Source organism: Saccoglossus kowalevskii, chromosome 9 (genome assembly GCF_978046115.1).
Source record: "Saccoglossus kowalevskii chromosome 9, keSacKowa6.1, whole genome shotgun sequence".
Lineage (NCBI taxonomy): Eukaryota > Metazoa > Hemichordata > Enteropneusta > Harrimaniidae > Saccoglossus > Saccoglossus kowalevskii.
This window is the reverse complement of record NC_140649.1, coordinates 17,836,608-17,852,786: the sequence shown is the minus strand read 5'-3', so window position 1 is coordinate 17,852,786 and position 16,179 is coordinate 17,836,608. Positions and strand designations below refer to the sequence as shown.

Below are 16,179 nucleotides of genomic sequence, written 5' to 3'. Positions count from 1 at the left end.
CTGCTGGAGTTAGTGTTCTTATCTCTCATGACATCAACAATCATACTGAATAAATTATTCTGCTGATCCCGGTCTTTTTTTCTGGCTTCATCTTCCCTGTCCATCATCAATTGAAATCATGCATTTTCTTTCTCTTCGCGTTCCTTTTCCATTCATTGCATTTGTCTGAAACTTTTCTCCTCTAAATCCACCAAATTTCCGAACATTGATTCCATGCTCCTTTCCAATTTACTTTCACGATCCTTTTGGCATTTTTTGATTCTGTTAACAGATGAGAATGTTTAAAATAAATATTTTAAATATTAAAATGAATAATTTCTGTGGAAAATTAGCTGGCACATTAACAGAAAATATATTATCCTTTTTTTCACTCAACATTTGCTGTCGCTGCTTACCAGTGATTCTGATGTACAGTTGCCCATAACTTTCAATTTAACGGCATTGGAATTCTTATACATGTATATACATAAGGGATATGATTGCGTAGAAATGCTTCATACTAAATCTTTAAAAACAAAATTGGATAATGTTTTACATTTGGTAGGAACAAAATCAATTATAATAAGTTCTGTGGAATACTTTATTTTCGCTTTGAATTAATTTTCGTTGAAAGAATGATTCAGTAAAAATAAAATCCAGCCAATATACCTTTTTTTTCTTACATTTTACCATAAACTTGTCAAAAATCAGTGAAAATAAATTCAAAACAAAACACCGAAAAACTCTATTTAACGAAAATTAAATCCAGCTTAGTATTTTACAGTATACCACCACCACCCCCTTTTAATACTTGAATAAAGGTGAAAATAAAACTTGCCATGTTTGAGATCATCTAATGGACTATCTTCCATCAGTAGCACTCTTTTCTTGAGAGGAATAGATTTCTGATGACCTACATGCAGAGAAAACTATATATAAAATTGTACTACAAGGCAGATCGTACCATGTGATAATCATCAGTTTTATTATTATACTCAGTCATATTTGTATTGAAAATAACTTACCCTCATCATCAGTTGTTTCAACTCAGTTCGTGTCTAAGTCAATGACTTTCTCCTGTTCACCTTCATTCCCTTCATCATTTGTGTTGGAAAAATCTAAAAAAAAATCAAACAAAGAACAGGAAGTCAATTCTGGAGAAGTCTGACTTTGAATAGAAGATTCATTAATGAATCATAATACAAGCACACCCCTTTAGAAATAAAACAATACAATGCTGACCGTAGCAACAGCACAATAACAGGAAGTGGTACATATGACCATGGATGTTAGTACATCCATGATATGACATACATGTACTAATGTATAAAATGAAGTACTAATAACAAAGTCAGTAACGTGCTTTTTTTATTGACTCCCGTGTGCGAAGCACAAAAAGGAAGTCTTTGCAGTTAGTCTGTCTGTGTGTGTGTGTGTGTGTGTGTGTGTGTGTGTGTGTGTGTGAATTTTATGTACCGAGAAGTACGTCTGCCGTAAATTATTAATATTTGTTATGGTACTGAGCTGTACGATGGTTGTAGTTTTACCATGTCGATTTTTGGGATATACGAACCAATCGAAAAGATTGTGATGCCTTCCTTATTAATATACATAACTGAAAATAAATAAAATAAATAAATAAATAAATAAATATTGATATTAAGATAGTGGTTTGAATTTTAGATATTTAGATTGTGATTGTTTTAAATTTACATAGTTGCTCTTGCTACTTTTCGTTTTCCGTGTTAACTAAATTTCTAAAATATTTTTAAATGCCCTATAAGTTTATTTTGGGCATTTATTTGTTTACTATTTTCGTTGCATTTCATTTTCCTCAATGTTTTATGAATTATTTCAGTTTTCTTTTTAATGTTTCAATTTTGTGTAGACTTTTTATGCATATTTTTAAGTAGGCTTATTGTAGGTATACGATGTCTATGTGTGTAGATGACTACTGGTGGCTCCTTATTTAATAGATCATTCATAATTTGTTTACCATTTTCAAATATTCCCGAATATTACATCATGATCCCTATTCCCTCAGCACACGGGAGTTCTGTCTAAGCTTTCTTTGATTTCCTTTCTTGTGTGTAAAACATAAATTCCCTGCAGTAGAATCTACACAAACAGAAACAAGCTAATAAACACAAAAACAGTTCATGCAATTGTATTACTAGTCTGAGGTTGTATAAGTGGACAATTTCGATACACAACTGTAATACTTCATGGTTGCAGACCAGAGAAAGAGACAAGCACACACGCAGCAATCACCAATACAGACTAACTTTATTGTCTATGTACAGCCTTTATATAAAGAGAGTTACATAACTAACCAGATGGTCAAATACAGGGCAGTTGTAATTATGTAGACACATCTATTAGAAGTTCATTGACATGCAAATTACTACATCTTTCCCCTCCTTAATAAAGACAACATATGACAGGTAAACAAGAAAATCAGTCAACATCAAAAGTTAATTAAATACAATTCTATAAATTCTGTTTTTAAATATACACATTTTATAATTTTTTTTTGTATTCGTTTTAATTATCTATATGTACAAATATATCTGTTTTCACAAAAATAGAGTATAGTAAATATTGTTAGTAATAATGGAAATCTGGATTAATATTTGTTTTTCTAATTCTAGTAGATCTCCGAATTGGGTTTTGGTCAGTATCTGGCAATTGCACTTGGTGCTGAACTCTCGGTTCAACATTCTGGTCAGGGCATTCAAAAATAGAGAGATCTGCATCTATATCATTTTCAGATTCGTATACATTTTCTCTACTCTCTGCGCCATTGAAAGCTTTAAAGAATGATTTGTCACGAGTAATACTTTTTCCTTGTTTATTCTCTGTCGTTATCATACTTCCTTTCGATTTAACAACATTAAACAAGTCATTTCTATATCTTGGTTCAAATTTTGTACGCTTTGTATTTTTTACCAACACTCTCTCCCCCTCCACAAACTATATACTTTTAATTCTGCCATGACTATCATGGTAAAGTTTATTTCTAGTCATACTCTGGTTATGTCTATCTTTGACAGTACAATCAGCAGCATTATAGTCAAGAGATGGCATTTTTGTTCTCATTTTACGGTCGAATAAAAGTTCGGCGGGACTCTTGCCGGTTGATGGATGTGGAGTTGCACGATAATTCATTAAAAATTTGCGAATTTTTTTCTTTCAATTAAGGAGCACCTGATTACCTTTCCCAAATTTGTCATGAAGTTCTCTGCTAGTCCGTTCGCACGGGCAAATTCTGGTGTTATTTTCTGGAGATGGAAACCTAAATCTTTCGAATAAAATTGAAATTCATTTGAATTATATGGGGGACCGTCACTTTTCAAATTTGATGGATATCCAAATGAAGTGAATATACGATCAAGTTTGGGTATCACAGCACTAGAGCTAGTTGAGTTTGTTATTTCTATTTCCGGGAACCTTGAATATTCGTCCATTACAAAAACTAAATATTGGCCAGATGGCAAGGGGCCATACATGTCAGTTGCAACGTGAGACCAAACTGTATGTAATTGTGATGGTTTCAATGGTTCTTTTGTTTTCATATCAATGTTAAACTGACAGGCATAACAATCTGATATGGTTTTGTCAACCGAAGAATCCATTGCAGAAAACCATACCTTTTCTCTCATCAATGCCTTGGTTTTAGAGGTACCCAAATGACCCTCGTGAGCAATAGAAATAATTGGGCTAATCTGCACTGGCTCGGAAGGTTGTAAATGATTAGCTAGTTTGAATTTCTAATTTGCATAACATTACTGAGAATGAACGTGCATTCAACGCCACAAGTCTTTTGTTTTTTTAGCCAATCAGAATTCATCTTCCGAGCCAGTGCAGATCAGCAGAAATAATTTGACTTTGAATTGATTCGGGTATCACAATCCGTGGCCTTCTCAGTAGCACACCGTTCGTAAAGCACAATTCGTCCTGAATTAGTTTGAATATTTTCACGAATTCTCTATTAACATTTTGTGGTACCTTATGCCAACAATTGGTCCGCAAACATTGAATAACAAACATCAAAGTTTTGTCATTTTGAATCGCAATTTGAATTTCTTTCATTGTTACAGCACAAGGCAACGTATGTTTACGAATGAAAGAAACGTGTTCATCCGTTCTTTTTCCACTATGATGGTTAAGAGAACTGGGGTGTCGCGATATATAATCGCTTGGATTGTTTATTCCGGAACAATGGATTAGTTTAAATCTAAATCTTTGGGCCTTGATCACCCATCTTTCTATTCGACTTGACATTTTATGCAATTCCTTTCGAGCAAATATCCTAATTAATGGTTTATGATCAGTTTCAATAGTGAATTCGGGTGAACCATCGAGATATAATCGGTGATGTTCCATTCCCCAAACGATTGTCAAGGCTTCTCGTTCAATCTGACTGTATCGGCTTTCCGTTTCGGAAAGTGCTCTACTCGCACAGCTGATTAATGCATTTCCCTGTCGCAAAATCGCACCGAGGCCGACCGGACTTGCGTCAACAGTCAGTGTAGTTTGTTTATTTATATCAAAATAGCCAAGCATTATATCTGAACAAGTTGCCTTTTTAATGGCCATAAACGAGTCTTCTTGCCTTTTACCCCAAACAAATGGAACCTCAATTTTCACGAGTGATCTAATTGGTTCGGACAACGTACTAAACTGTGGCACCATCATGGATGGGAGTGTCATGAATTTGTTTTTGCGTATCTGTTGACCGACTTAATTAGCTGATTATTAGCTGAATTGCTGTGTTATGTCTGTCATCGTTTAGGCCTATTTGAAGTTTTGGACGGAACTTGGCAGGTGATTTGGATCTAATTACCAGATAACCGCCGCTATTCAGACTACTCATTCTGACAGTTTATATTCATAGTTATTAATGTAGTGAATGATTAATCAAAAGATATGACGTATTCAGTACTTAGTGTGATTGGCTTTATGATTGAAGGTTACGCCCTAGAGTCTTTTTACTGCATTGTAATTGGTTAGAGTTTTGAAAATGAATAAAGAGAGTTTTGAGTTGGTCTTGGGGAGCACAGCACGATAGACGCAGTCGAGAGGAGTCCTGGAGAGCCTTGGGGCGAGTGTTGACGGAGTCTAAGAGTCTTGGGTCAGCCTTACGATAGTCTTGGGGATTTTTCCCCAGGGCGCTGTGTCTTATAGAGTGCTTGATTGACGACTAAGACGAGAGCTGAAACGTATTTCGTTGTGTGTGTCTTATTTGACTGTAAAGTATAAGTGACTTTCCTGATCCCGTACCTCGAGGGGGACGAGATATAGAGACGAGACAAGATTACCCCCTGGGAAGTGTGGAGAACCCCGTGGAGAAGAATTTCCCCCTGATAGGAGACTCAACATTCCCAGAAACGATCTGACCTCCGAAACATTTTTTGGTCGTTTTAGCTCATTTTATACGATTATCGTCACAACGCATGCCTTTTTTGTCGAACACAAAGCCAAAAAATACTATCTCTGGGACTGAAAACTTGCATTTAGGTAGACCCAACGTTAGTCCATTATCAAACAATCTACACAAACAATTATTAAGAGCTCTATCATGCAATTCCTGGTTTTCACCATAAATAATAATATCATCGGAAATACTTTGAACCCCTGTCAAGCCTTGTAAAACCATAGACATTCCATTTTGACAAATTTCTGCTGCTGCGTTTATGCCGAAAGGGAGGCGTTTATAACGTCTTAAACCCACATGTGTACTAATTGTAGTGATATTCCTGGACTCTTCGTCCAATTCAAATTGTAAATAGTGTTTATTAGCATCAAGTTTGCCGAATACAGTCGATACATTCAGTTTTGTTCGGAGTTCTTGGACAGTGGGTGTCACATGCCTTTCGCGCTGTAATGCCAAATTAGGAGCCCTGTAGTCTCCACATATCCGTACATTATCAGTATCGGGTTTTGGAACGACAACAATGGGACTTACCCATGGCATTGGACCATCCACTTTTTCCAAAACATCCGCTTCTTCCAAAGAACGCAGTTCTCTTTCAACTTTCTTTCGTAAATGATATGGAATGCGTCTATGATTTTGACTTACAGGCTTGACATTTGTGTTCACATGTAATTTGATTCACTTAGCAGAATATTTATCCATCCCAGTGAAAACATTTGCATATTTCTGTACAATTGCTTGCACCGAGACCGGAACACCTGGAATATTCAAATCATTAGTACTCAATCCCATCCCAATATTATGAAATACAGATGTGCGAGAGCAACCTTGTTCAGAATTCGAAGAGATATTTTTTTCGACAAATGATACAGTATTAGAGTGGCTAGGGTTGATCTAACCCAAGTTGACTTGCGGAAGGGTATCCTAAAATAGACGAGTCCCCAGTATCAACGACCATGAATTTCAGATTTTCAAATCGCCCACCCAAGTCAACATTAGCATTAACAGTACCTAGTACATCTACTTTCTGTTGATTTCCATATGTAAATACATTTTTGTTGGTTGGCACAAGAGTTACAGTATCACTTATAATTCCGAAATCATTTCTGTTTAAAACATTACAAGATGCACCCGAGTCTAACATAAATTCAAGGGAATTATTCACATTCAACTTAATAAATCGTAGCTTCCCACCATATTTATCATGGACATTAAACAAATAATCATCATCACTAGAATTATCTGATACACTTTGGTCTGTATGGAGGTGCTTAATTTCTGAATAATGTTTGTTTACCTTAAACGAATTACGATCAGTTCTGTTCTTGCAAACTCGTGATTTGGGACAGCAAACAGCAAAGTGTCCGAGTTCATGACAATAATTGCACTGCTTACCCTTCGCTTGACAGTGGCCATCATGTGGATAATTACGCCCACAGTAGAAACATCGACGCTCCGAACCTGTAGACCTTGCGTCAGAATGGCGATTCTTTTGGTTGGGCCAGTTATGCTGTACACGGCAAACAGTGGCTCGATCTTGAGACACAGTATTCACGTAGTCATGTCGTACATTTTCAATGCCATGTGCTTCACGTTCGGAAATTTTAAGGGTTCTGGCTAACGTTATTATTTTATCAAGGGCCATATCTTCCTGAAGGGCGCGTCGGCGAATTCTGTTACTCTTCCCACCTTGAATAATTTGATGTTTGATTTCAGCTTCCTTCGCTGTCCCACAGTTATTGACAAGTTTGCGTAGACGTGTAACAAACTGATCAATTGTTTTGTGTGGGCATATTGAAATGTTCGCCGAAATTGAAAAATCTCATACTCAGTATTTTTCTTAGGGTGGAAATAGTCCTCTAAAGGTTTCACAATCTTTTTGTAAATGTCATCATATTCTGGTTCTGTTGGCATAGTCAGTGTTTCTGAGACTTCAAACAAATCTTCTCCTCCCCTGTCTAATAGCATAGCCCTTTTTTGTACTGGGTCTTCAATTTCCCACGCGACACAGCTATTTTCAAATCGAGAGATCCATCTTTTCCATCGTGATGCAAGGGTGCTAGGGTCACCATGGACATCAAATAAAGATATTTGAGCGAGCATGAAACTGCCTTGCATTGCCATAATGAAATTCAGATGGTATGTTCAGAGTCAAATTAAGGAGACAAGTATGTCTTTCTATTGCAAAATGTCTCACCGTGTGGTCTTTTCTGGTTCATAGTATGACTATTACAGTAATTCTGTGCACAATAGGTTCACAAATCCTCGTCGCCAATGTAATACTTCATGGTTGCAGACCAGAGAAAGATACAAGCACACACGCAGCAATCACCAATACAGACCCCCTTTATTGTCAATGTACAGCCTTTATATAAAGAGAGTTACATAACTAACCAGATGGTCAAATACAGGGCAGTTGTAATTATGTATACACATCTATTAAAGCTCATTGACATGCAAATTACTACATCAACGAAAATTTAAACTTACTTGAAATATCTATCAGATTGCTTGCTGTTGGATTTATGTTCGCTCGGCCGCCCAGGATTTCATTTAAGTCATCAAAAAATGGACAAGTTATCTTGTCTCGGCCACTTCTTCTATTATGGTCTGCTACAGTTTTAAATTGCTGCTTCATCTTTTTGATTTTTCTTGTATGAAGTCGATCGCTCGGAAAAATCCCATCTCTTCTAATTTGGCTTGCATATCCTTGTAGGCACTCTTTCTGTTCCGCGGCGATGAGTCCAGCTGTCTCAAGATTTCGCTATCTCTCCATATATACTCAATAACGCTTTTGTTTCTTCATCGCTCCAGTTTTTGCGAGAGAACGCGGTTTCATGTACACTATGCTCGGTTGCCATTTTGGGAATGAGAAAGTTGGATATATTTCGCTGAACTGTGCGTCAGATCACGTGACCCGGCTGGGTGTGATTTGAGCTTGCACGTAGAGGTGGGGACCAGCCAATTGGATATATTTGATCACGCAAATAATGTTCACACCCAAAGGTCGCAGCAGAGGGCCCTTAGCCCTGGCCTAAGCGTTCGCGCACACTTCGTTAGCCCGTGCTAAGGGTCTACACGGCGTCTTAAATTCGGATCAGATTTAACCCGTACTTAGCATTCCTTAGCCCGTGCTAAGCGTTCACGCACGTTTTCTTAGCACAGGCTAAGGAATTTGACCTCTTAACCCGTGCTAAGGAGCTGTGCGTGAACGCAACTATTGACATTCGTCAAAAGTGGCGTCTTGGAGTTGTTACAAAATTAATCTACGGAAATAATGGCCTTGTGCAATCGGCCCAACTCTATACAGCTCAGGGTGATACTAATCGCCCAGTACATAAATTGTACCCCTTGGAAATTATTTCCGATGAAATTTCAGATGTGAACTCTGTTCCACACGAGGATCATAGTCAGAATAGTGACGAAGTAGATGCAAACACAACGCAACCCCCAATGAGGAGAAAACGTCTACTGAGAGACTCAGCCATGACTGCGAGAATTCGTATTCAGGACCTTATGTAAGCAATATGAGACTATATAATTTAAGCAGAACTCTTGCATTTCCAATATTATTGTTATGAGTTTTATTCGAGTTTCTAAATATAGAACATTGAACGATATAATGCGATAATTTACTGAGAAATGAAAGAACACACGACAAACTTTTTGAATACATTTATTCAAAACATAATCGACCCCTTTATACTTTATTGTCAGTCGATTATTAAATAGGTCATGTATTTGTTTTCTTGCCTGCTGCTGGGAGTATTTAGTGGAGTCAATCCATGATAAATTATCTCGATTCATCCTCCCTTTATATCCGACAACGGATTCTGGTGGTGAAGTGAGCAGCCTATCACAAGTGTTTAACTTTGACCAATCACAGTTCGGCCTCGTTTTGCCGCTTATATTTAAAACTTAGTTACATAGTTTACGCCTAAATATGTTTCCTTTCACGTTCGCATAGAAGGTATAAATACCCATGATTTCTGTTATATTTCATGTTTTACCAGTTGCCTCAGTACTCTATGTCAGTTTACTTCGTACTGCAATAAACCTATACTGTGTTTTTGCTAACGTGAACTACGCTCGTGTGTCTCTGTCATTTAAAATTGCCTTTAGCGTGAGCAGTAGTACATTCACTAACTACTCTTCCACATTTTACGATAAAAATATTGTGTATTGACAGTTTCATCTTTACTATTACGGGGATTGATAAATTTGATACTGGAATGAAATTATCAATGTCATCATTGTTCTCATAGTCAGCTAAAAAATCTACTCTGCTATTAAAGTCCCCAAGAATGGCAATAGTACCATTGGACGAAAAGTTTGTAATATGGTTGTCTAATCGTTCGAAAACGTCTGGTTTACAATGTTTAGAGTTGAATGGTGGGTGATATACAAAACAGATATACATGTCTTTTTCCAATTGAAAAAAATTGTTTTCCAGTTTGCACCATATCATATCTTCTGATTCTGTCTGTTCAATTCTGATGCCTTTTCTCAGTTGTTGTTTTATTAATAGAGAGATACCTCCTCTAGATTTGTTTTTTCTTGATACTGAATAAGTATAACATTCTGGAATGTTTAGCAAGTGTTCTGAAACTGTGGTTAACCATGTTTCACCCAGTCCAATAATGTCATGATTTGTAATTTTCTTTATAAAGTCATTGTTTTCTAGCTTGTTACTAACTCCTTGTATGTTCCAATATGATATAGATAATGCTCGCTTTTGAGCATTGTTTATATTCCTGTGTTTTTGTTGATCCATTAGTAAGTTGTTTGTGGTCTGTGACCATCCGTCTCACAATGAGGAGTATACCTCCTGTTGTTCTTCTTTTCTTTCCATTGGCTACTGTATCCTGGCTTGTTTTTTTGTCTTGTGACACCGATTAGTGGTCCAATCACATCTTTCATATTTTTCACAAAGACAGCTGTCCCACATTTATTCAGGTGCACAGTATCATATAGGTGGGTTATGTAACTGATGTTATCATTGTCTATGTAGATATAGTTATCACCATTGTTACTCATGATTTTTAACTTCTTATTAAGAACATCTATATTCTTATTTATGTTAACATCATATCTTCTGTGTATTATCGATGATACGCATATTTTGGCTGTTGGATATTTTTGCTTCATGTTGTTAATCAGTTTTCTATATGCCTCCATACACGATTCTATTATACATCCATCGGAAATGTTATTGGTTCCTACATGGATCACAATGTTCTGGATATTCTCATTAGTTGTCCTTTGAATATATTCATCTATGTCTTTTATCTTGCGACCTGGTAGTGTTTTGGTTTGTGTATTCTTGTATATACGTTTTATACAAATATTTTTCAACATTGAGTCACCCACAATAAGAGTTTGTATTTCTCTGTTCTTCTTTCTATAATGCACCAATTTATATTTATCTTGATTTTCTAGTGCTGTTTGAGATAACGTCTTGCTACATGTTGTATTGATGTTTGCCAATGGTAGGTTCTTGAATAGGTTAGGGGAGTGGAAGTATAGCAACTTTGATTTCTCTATTTCGCCAATTCTATTTTGTAGTTCTTCATTTTCCAGTTGAATTCGCTCATATCCTTGTATTTCTACATCTTTTATGATACAACTTCTTGAGCTACTGCAACTAAAACCAATGATGTTTTGTTAAGTTGCACTGTTTTGTCTATGGATATGATATATTTTTTCATTTTGTCTAATTTATTTGTCAACTTATCCGTGTCTTCCTTATTGGTGTACATAGCTGTTTGTTGTTTAGCTGACTTAACAACTTCCACTTTCAAATGTTTTGAATTTCTTTATTTTGGCGTGTAAGGCTGTCTTGCACTGCTTTTAGTTGGTCTGCTAGTTCTTGACTCATATTTCCTGTTCTCACTATGTTGCATTAATTTTTGTCTATATGTTCAATTGACTTGAACATTTGCATCAATGTGGCAGCCAATTCTGTGTTATCTAATGTTGCGCTATTCAACTTTGGTGTTTTTGAAATTCGTAATGGAATTTTCGATGGTGTATGATCATCCTTTGTTATTGTTCTGTTTTTCTTTTTCATTTCATGGAGTACAACCTATCATAGTTGAGTGATCTTTTTTGAAACAGTGGTATCTGTATTACTAATTTCTTTTTCTTCCTCACATTGGGGAACTGCTTCTCTTTCCTTGGATTCTTTGTTTTCGATTTCTGCATCCTCTGGTTTTGGATGCCATAATTGTAACCTTTTGTTTTAAGGTTTCTTTGCTCACACTCTTTGGCTGTAATGGTGGATAATGGCTGCTTTTGTTGTCTTTGTCTTTGTTTACATTACAACTCTCCATGCAATTTTCTCAACCTTGTATATGTGGTAATTGTTGTCTAAAGTAGTTATTATTTTTCACTTACAGTTCAGTTTGATCAGTATAGTCTGTAGTTGTGTCGTCCAGTCTTTCCTTAGTTGTCCAGTCTTCCCTTAGTTACTTAGCATTTAATGAGAGAGTTCCACCACTTTCACCGCTTGCAGAAGAGGGTATGTATGACTCTGGTATGGTTCCAATCTGATTAAAATCTGATGTAGTGTACGGGCTTTAATTATTTTGGCTATAAACTTATTTTAATTTTATGTTTTATTACTTTTGTTATTAATGCCTTTTTATTTTATTATTTTACTTTGATTTTGTGATTTTTTTTAAATTCCGCAATACATACATCTGAGCCGATGTCTATGTAACGAGATTTCAACGAGACCCACTGTCGACGATTTTAGTCAACGAATCACAGACCTTCTTCTATAGCGCACATGTTGATGTCACTGGACAGAGTCAGGTGGCAAACACACTCAAATAAAATGGCGGATAATACCGACGTTAGCGACCGAGAAGAACACGGCTTTTCGGTAAGTTTATCATTGTCAAATGCAACGAAAGTCATTTTTTTATGTTTATATTGTGGCTCGAATGGTTCGAGTTTAGATCGTTATTTTGCGTAGTTATTCTGGGAGTGACGATTTTGTTTCCACCGGTTCGACCGAACACCGGTGTCTTTTTCCAGTTGCTTGCCCTGGAGACGGGTGATGTTTTGTTGACGATCGGGTCAAAACCGTCTACGGTATTGAAGCCGTAGCTGTAAATATTCATCAAAATGTATCAACATTTTGTACATTATACAATAACTCTTTATTAAAGTAATTGGGCTGATTTGGACTGGAATAACATATTTTTTATTTGGAACACATCGCAATTGATCAGGAAATATTTTTTGCTCCAATTTTCTGCGTCGATGCCGTGGGCCGGTGACCGTTGTACAATTTAAAATTTGCATTGTTTACTATAGCTGTTTACAGTGTTCTAATCATTACGATTTACTTATTTTTTTGCTTCCATTCTAGATAATTATGCTCAGTGTTTGATGTAAAATTGAAGCGATGACTGAATAAACGAACCTTGGCTGGCGAAGATGTATCAGGAAGTGTACACATTTGTTGGAAGTGAACAAAATATTCAATGTAATGACAAAAATTGTAAAATGCTGTGGAATTTCTTTTGTAAATAAAAATATACTAGCAATTTTCTATTAATGGTTTATTCAAGTGGGCAAAATATAATGTACAGAAAGATTGCCCGTGGAGTATCACTACACTGAAAAGTAAGCAACCGACAGCCTATATAAAAGGGGGTCTGTGATTGGCTGTTACTTACGCGAGATTTGAACGGGACTTACGTAGGCGTCGGATCAGATGTATGTAGGGCGGAATTCAAAAAAATCAAAATCAAAGTAAAATAATAATATAAAAGGGCATTAATAATAAAAGTAATAAAAAATAAAATTAAAATAAGTTTATAGCCAAAATAATTAAAGCCCGTACACTACATCAGATTTTAATCAGATTGGTATGGGTCGGAGTACACAAATGAACTGATGGTGTACTGGTGCTAGTTAGCTTTTTCCGATGCAGATGGAAACTGCCATTAAACTTGTCTAGTCAGTTACAGGGCACTTTTGTTTATTAGGCGTCCATGCGTGAATATATAATTAATTAAACATGGCTGCTCACGTCCACATTTAGTTTTCGTAAGGTGGAACTAGTTTCGGTTCGTTAGATTGAACTAGTTCAAGTTTGTACCACTGACATTTTATGATGATGTATCTACTTTTATTATGTTTTGTGTTTGTATATTTGGTTGGAGTTTGCTTCAGCCATAAATTTCAAGTTTTAACTGTCTACAAAACAAATAATATCAGGTGATAACCTCGTAAAATCAAAGGTCACATAGTTTTGATTGAAACACTGTATGTACTCTTGACTTGACACCTGATCAAAGAAAACACAAACCAAATAATGCGAAAGTGTACGATGTATAAGAACTTAAATGTCGGTATTTTGTTAATAACCTTATTATGGTAACGTACATTTTTATTTTTTGCTTTTGCAACTTTGCTATTTTCTGCAAAACCAAGTACAAACATGTGCATTCATGGAAGAGCAATTATCTATTGTGACCCTAAATGTTAAGGGCCTGGGGGACTAAAATAGAAAGAAAATGTTTAATTGGCTGAAAGAAAAACACTTTGATATAGCATATTTGCAAGAAACACATAGCACCTTGGCAGATGAGATTTTCTGGTCTTCTCAATTTAGGGGAAATGTATTCACATGGAACTACCACCAGCAGAGGAGTGATGACTATAATTAGAAATACAGATAAAGTTAATAAACTAACACAGGATATTGATGGAAGAATCTTAAAGCGAGGAAGTCGTCACCTGCGCATGCGTCAGATGGCCATAGCGTGTAATTGTTTACAAACAAACGTCTAACCATGAGCCTTTGCGTTTTTAGCGTGTGTTATCGTCGTTTGGGACTCAATTCCCGCGCGTGCCCAGGTGACAACCCCCGCTTAAATGATTCAAACTGAAATTGATAACTCTCAATGTATTCTACTAAACACTTATGCACCCAATAGGAAATAACAACATGCTGAATTCTTAACTGATTTAAAATTCAGGTTGACTAATATGATCCCAGATCCAAACAGTACGATAATCTGGGAGGGTCTGAATTTTACAGTTGATAACTTAATGGACAGATCAGGAGGGAACCGCCAAACCTGGACTAATTCGATAGACATGTTTGAGGATTGAACAATTTAGCTTAGTTGGCGAATAAGAAATGAGATCAAAAAATAGTTTACTTGGCGTAGTAGAAAACGCCCTACTATTCAACAAAGCAGACTGGACTACCTAATAATAACAGATGTTTTGCAAAATATTGTTTAAAAAGTTGAAATTATACCAGGTTTGGCTTCGGATCACTCTGCTGTTTGGCTGCATTTCAAAAATTCTTGTCAGAAACATGGTTCTGCTCACTGGAGGTTCAACTCCACTCTAACTAAAGATAAACAGTATATTAATAAAAGAAAAGATTGAAAACTGGCAGGAAAAATTTAAGATATAGATAGAAGTCAGTTATGGGATTTAATTAACTACCAGATAAAAAACTTACAATTGATTACACTAAATAACAGGAAATTGAAGACTTGGAAAAAACAGCTTGAAGATACTCAAATGAGGAAAATTATAACAATATGAAAGAAATGAAAAAGTAACTAGAAGAGCATTATAATCAGGCGAAGCCTGAAAGGGGAGCACTAATTTTACTTTCTTTCTCATTTTCAAGTTATCTCTCACATTTTCTCAGAGACTCCGCAGCAGATGTCAATGAAACTGTGCTGGTTGATGAACAATCTGTATTACATATGCACGTATTTTTTTTTCCAGATCTGAAAATCCTAAGTGGGTCTTTTTCAAGATTTTCATCCATAATTACCTATCTCCACTACACTGACAGAGCAACTGAGCATGCTCAGAATAATTGATTCAGTTAAAGTTTTTTTCAAATGTATTTGAACTCAGAACCAACTTTGCAGAACCTCAGAACCAATTTCCCAGAACCCAATTTCAAAATAGCTTCCTTATCATCGGAAGTCATCTTTTAGGTTATTATTAATATGACCATACCCTACCCAAAAAATATGCAAATTAGCTAAATCCAGTTATTTCCTTTGATCTCGGCAACCATTGAGCCGATTTTGTTCATATTTAGTAGGATTGCACTTTGACATGAGTAGATGTGCTTTTGGCAGTGATGACCACATCCTCCCAAAAATATGCAAATTAGATCAATGTAGTTTTTTTCTCTTATCCCAGCAACCATTGGGCCAATTTAGTTCATATGTGGTAGGATCACACCTTGGAATGAGTAGATGTGCGTTTGGCAATAATGACCACACCCTCCCAAAAATATGCAAATTAGATCAATGCAGTTATTTGCTGCTATCCCTACCACCACAGTGTAGATTTTATTCATATTTGGTATGATTACATCTTGGCACGAGTAGATGTGCTTTCGGCAATAATGACCACACTCTCTCAAAAACATGCAAATTAAAACAATGCAGTTATTTGATCTTTGATTTGACCCAGATCCTGGTAATATACTAAGACCTTAATTAACAAAGAAGTCATGTACATTAAGGTTCACTCAGATTTATGAATGCAGTTTCTTGAGCAAGTATACATGTATGACAAATAGTTTTGTTGCACTTAGTAGATTCTGAACATGGGTCAGTGGAAGTTTATAGTTGTTAGTACAAAACTAGATTATGGGAAACCACTTTATGATGAGTTGTACCCACATGGAGTATGTATTCATTCACCAGTTTGCAGATGTTCCTTGTACTACTTTATATTCAAATAACGGGGACTGTGATATT

The 16,179-nt window shown here is 36.0% G+C and overlaps 2 long non-coding RNA genes across 2 annotated transcripts; one reads left to right on the top strand and one right to left on the bottom strand.

Annotated features, from left to right (window-relative positions):
- Positions 1-818: 818 nt before the first annotated feature.
- LOC144362804 (uncharacterized) lies at positions 819-2,259 on the bottom strand. Its single transcript, XR_013422628.1, has 3 exons — positions 2,194-2,259; positions 1,005-1,097; positions 819-892 (listed from the first exon to the last, which is right to left on the bottom strand). It is a non-coding gene; the product is annotated as an uncharacterized LOC144362804 (long non-coding RNA).
- Positions 2,260-12,205: 9,946 nt separating this feature from the next.
- Positions 12,206-12,972, top strand: LOC144357760 (uncharacterized). Its single transcript, XR_013421714.2, has 2 exons — positions 12,206-12,302; positions 12,795-12,972. It is a non-coding gene; the product is annotated as an uncharacterized LOC144357760 (long non-coding RNA).
- The last annotated feature ends 3,207 nt before the right edge of the window (positions 12,973-16,179 follow it).